A 4,809-nucleotide genomic window follows, 5' to 3' on the forward strand; every position below is an offset into this window, starting at 1 on the left:
GGGGCATGAGCCGGGGCAAGTCAGGAGGAGGGCCCAGTTGGATTAGCGGAGCTTCCATCAAGACGCTGCTTCCGGCTGTGGCCCCGCCTTAACGGGCGTGGCTTGGGTGTGACTGACCTTCGCGCGGTAGGAGTGATATTAGTTGGGTTTATTCCTCCTAGGCGTTAAGTGTTTCCTTCGCAGGGCTTTTGGACTCACATTCATTTACTCACTACACAAAGGTCTCTTGCACCCTGCTCTCGTACCCGGCACTCTTTCAGGTCCTGGAAGCGCAGCAAACGTATTTCTGTCCTGTCGAGTTTACACATCCTAACAAAGATAAATGAAAAATGCGTAGTGTATCAGACGGTAAAAGCCGCTCTAGAGAAAAAAACCCGGGAAGAGTTTGTGTGAAACAAGTAATTTGCAATTTTAACTAGTTGAGTAAGGGAGGATCTCTTTAAGGTTGACTGTATCCAAGATCTGAGAAAGTGGGGGAAGTGAGTCCTATCCATAGATACAGGGTGGAAGATCAGAGACCTTTCAGGCAGGGGGAAAAGGAAAATGCAAAAGCCAGAGGTGGTTTGTGCTTGGCCTGTTTGAGGAATCACAGAGGAGGAGAGGAGGAGCTATTGAGGATAGAAGTAAAAAGAAGCACATCAAGACTTGATGCTTCACTATGAGGGCATCAGCCTCTTTTCCGAAGGAAATGGGAATTGTTGCAAGGTTCTGAGCAGATCTGACTCTGGGCTAATAGATTCACTCTAACTATTGGTGAATATGGATTGTAAGGAACAAGGTGTTGTGTCCAACTACAATTAAAAAATAAATATTAAAAAAAGCAGTGTCGGGGGGGCTGGGGATGTGGCTCAAGCGGTAGCGCGCTCGCCTGGCATGCGTGCGACCCGGGTTCGATCCTCAGCACCACATACCAACAAAGATGTTGTGTCTGCCGAAAACTAAAAAATAAAAGTTAAAAATTCTCTTCTCTCTCTCTCAAAAAAAAAAAAAAAAAAAAGCAGTGTTAGTGGATTTTTTTTTTTGAGAGAGAGAGAGAGAGAATTTTTAATATTTATTTATTTTTTAGTTCTCGGCGGACACAACATCTTTGTTTGTATGTGGTGCTGAGGATCGAACCCGGGTCGCACGCATGCCAGGCGAGCGCGCTACCGCTTTAGCCACATCCCCAGCCCGACACTGCTTTTTTTTTTTTTTTTTTTTTAAAGAGAGAGTGAGAGAGGAGAGAGAGAGAGAGAGAGAGAGAGAGAGAGAGAGAGAGAGAGAGAGAGTTTTTAATATTTATTTTTTAGTTCTCGGCAGACACAACATCTTTGTTTGTATGTGGTGCTGAGGATCGAACCCGGGTCGCACGCATGCCAGGCGAGCGCGCTACCGCTTTAGCCACATCCCCAGCCCGACACTGCTTTTTTTTTTTTTTTTTTTTTTTAAGAGAGAGTGAGAGAGGAGAGAGAGAGAGAGAGAGAGTTTTTAATATTTATTTTTTAGTTCTCGGCAGACACAACATCTTTGTTTGTATGTGGTGCTGAGGATCGAACCCGGGTCGCACGCATGCCAGGCGAGCGCGCTACCGCTTGAGCCACATCCCCAGCCCCCCCGACACTGCTTTTTTTAATATTTATTTTTTAATTGTAGTTGGACACAACACCTTTATTTATTTTTATGTGGTGCTGAGGATTGAACCCAGGGCCTTGCACGTGCTAGGTGAGTGTGCTAGGTGAGCGCTCAACCGCTGAGCCACAACCCCAGCCCCACTAATACTGCTTTAAAAAAAAGAAAAATCAATGTAGTGTGGCCCACTTCTTAAAGGGCCAGTAACAAATTTAAAAAGAAAAGAAAAGAAATACAGAGATAGCCAACCATAAAGAATCCCCTAAACCATGGCTGGCATACGAGAATCTTTAAAACAGACAGACCAGGACATACAGAATTTCTTATATTTACTTTATCTCTGAGAGACCAATTCCAATTGCAAGATTGTATAATAATTGAGAAAGCCATTCAAGGGCCATATTATAGTAAAACATCATCTTTTTCTATAGGTGGCCCATTCAACCAAGATCTTTCCCACAGACTACCTATGGGATCAACACAGTATTGCCCATGTCTTAAATGGGGGCAACACATATAAACAAAAACAAGACAACCAGAGGGATTTCCCAAAACCAAGGCCAAAAAACAGATGAGAACCTAAAACAGATCAGAAAGGAGTAAAAATTCCCTAGGTTCTTAAGTCATGTTCAACCATGGCTCCTATACCAATGGTGCCACAGATGTCCTGACAAAGAGGATGCAGATGTGTGGGATCAAGGCTCTGGGCATGCACTCTGGGGGACTTACCAGATGACCAAGGTTATTGTGATTTTATTGCATTCAGTTTCATTTTTCTCAAAGTGAACCAAGATGGAGCAATCTGCTCTTCAGGGAGAGAAGGTAGGAGTTCTCTGAAACAAAAAGAGCTTTGGCAGCTGCTGGGATGGTCCCTCAGTCCCTCCCTTTACTTACAGGAATAGCTCTTCCAGTTCACCCGGGTTCAACATACTCAGGAGGGTCAGGGAGGAGGAGCTCTTGAACCTGGAAGTTTGAGGCCGTTTAGCCTAGGGCCCTGTGCAGTTCCTCACAGGGCCCGAACCAATCAGTTTGAATGTGTAACCAGCTTACAAATGACCAATCACCGCCGCCCGCCCGGTTCCCGCCAATGATTGTGCCAATCACATCTCAGAGTTGTTGTTCAATTTCCCCGCGCCTCATGATGATTTGTTCTGATGTATGCAAAGCCCACCGCCCTCTCCAAAAAGTGTACTTAAGCTCTGCTTGACCTTTGCTCTGGGCCCTGAGCTGTGCTCCCTTCTTGAGTGGGCACAGAGTCCCAGCGCGCTGGAATGGATCCCCAATAAATCCCCTTTTGCCAATTGCATGGAGTAAGTCTCTTGTGTGGTCTCTCCCTCCGACGTTCCGCCGGACCCCCCCCTTACAAGAGAGCAAGAGTAGAGAAGAGAAAGGTCACGAAGCCAAGAGATAAGAGCAACACCAGGAAGATAGAGAAGTAAAGATAGGAGGAGAAGAACAGATTCATGGAGCTCAGAGAGAGAAGAAAGTCAAAACAGAAACAAAGACAAATATAGAAACCAAGAAAGTAAGAATTCACACAGGAAAGAAAATACTGAGGGTGAGAAAAGAATGTACTCTAAAAATTGTGATCATAGTAGCTCAAATAATTACAGGAGGAAAAAAAGTCTAATAGAGAGTCAAAGTCCATTCTCAAAAATTAAAAATAAATAAATAAATAAAAGTAGTCAGGACAATTAATTAAAACCCTCCACATTGAAAAATAAGGAGAATGAGAAGACCAGATCCCCAATGGAAAAATAAAACCAAAAATCAAAGTGAAGTGGCACCCCCTTTCTCCACAGAAAAGCCCTCTTCACCATGGCTGATTTTAGGACTGTCAGCAAGAGTCTCTGTGAAAGAATCCAATGTAGATAAACTTCCTATTTTCTTTTTTTTTTTTTTTTAAAGAGAGAGTGAGAGAGGAGAGAGAGAGAATTTTTTTTTAATATTTATTTTTTAGTTCTCGGCGGACACAACATCTTTGTTGGTATGTGGTGCTGAGGATCGAACCCGGGCCGCACGCATGCCAGGCGAGCGCGATACCTCTTGAGCCACATCCCCAGCCCCTAAACTTCCTATTTTCGTGTCACCTGTTTACTTGGCCACTGGCTGAGAAGATACCAGCACTCCAGGTGCTGGACACCCCCTTACTAATTTTTCACAAACATATCCAGTATAGTACTTTGAAGAAATATGCAAACATAGGCCTCTGGCCTTGAGCTGGGGCTTCACAGAGATGTCTACATTCTTAAGATAAGTTACAAATGGGCTCCATGGTAACAGCTGGCAGGGGGTGGAAAGAAAGGAGAGAAGAAACTCTCCCCTTCTCAGGTGTTGTCCTTGAACAGTTAACTTGCCCAGAACAGTGAAAGAAAAGCTGGTTTTATGTGAACTTCTGTGGACTGTGAACTTCTGAGCCCCTCCCCTTACATGCTGTGTATAAAACTCTGAAACTCCCTGAACTCAGGGTTCAGGGGATTTCATTAATTACAGCAAAAGCTGTGCCCTCTGAACCTGGTTGCAGCCAAATAACACTGTTTTCTGCTATCTTTGGTACCTTGCCTTGTTTGTCGCTACAACAAAAGGATCAAGAAAATAACCATAAACATGATAAAAATTTTTAAAAATTTGATCATGAATCAATCCCTGGAACAGATGAAGACAAAAATGGATGAGTGAGTTGTGTAACTATTTCCTTTCTGTCTCAATATTTAAGTTTTAGAGACTTGCTAATGAATCTCCTCTTTTTTTTTTTTTGAGTTGTTTTATGTTTGTCTTTTTAGACTTCATTGAGTTGAAGTCTGCAACCTAGATAATTTGTACTGCCAATGTTTTAATAAACTTGAAATGAAGAAAAAAATAAAATTATGAGCCTTTCAATCTATGACAAAAGCATTTGATATTTCTGGTAGACATGGAGTTGAGCCACCCAGAATCTCCTTCAGTGTGGTTCTTGCTGTCCAGCTGTGGGGAATGCAGTAGCAGACTCTGGCTCTCAGTCCTTCAGGATCTACCTCAGCTTCAGAGAGCAACCTCCCCAGAGGCTACACCATTCCCAAGACAGCCTACATCGGGTAGGCTGAGATAAAAGGGCATACTCAGTCTTGCCAGTAGGGGGTTATTCTGACAGATAATTCTCTCCTGTGTTCTCTGTTGGATTGATGGAGGTTTCATTGAGGCCTATAACACAGGGTAATTTCT

Source organism: Urocitellus parryii, chromosome 2, assembly GCF_045843805.1.
Source record: "Urocitellus parryii isolate mUroPar1 chromosome 2, mUroPar1.hap1, whole genome shotgun sequence".
Classification (NCBI taxonomy): Eukaryota; Metazoa; Chordata; class Mammalia; order Rodentia; family Sciuridae; genus Urocitellus; species Urocitellus parryii.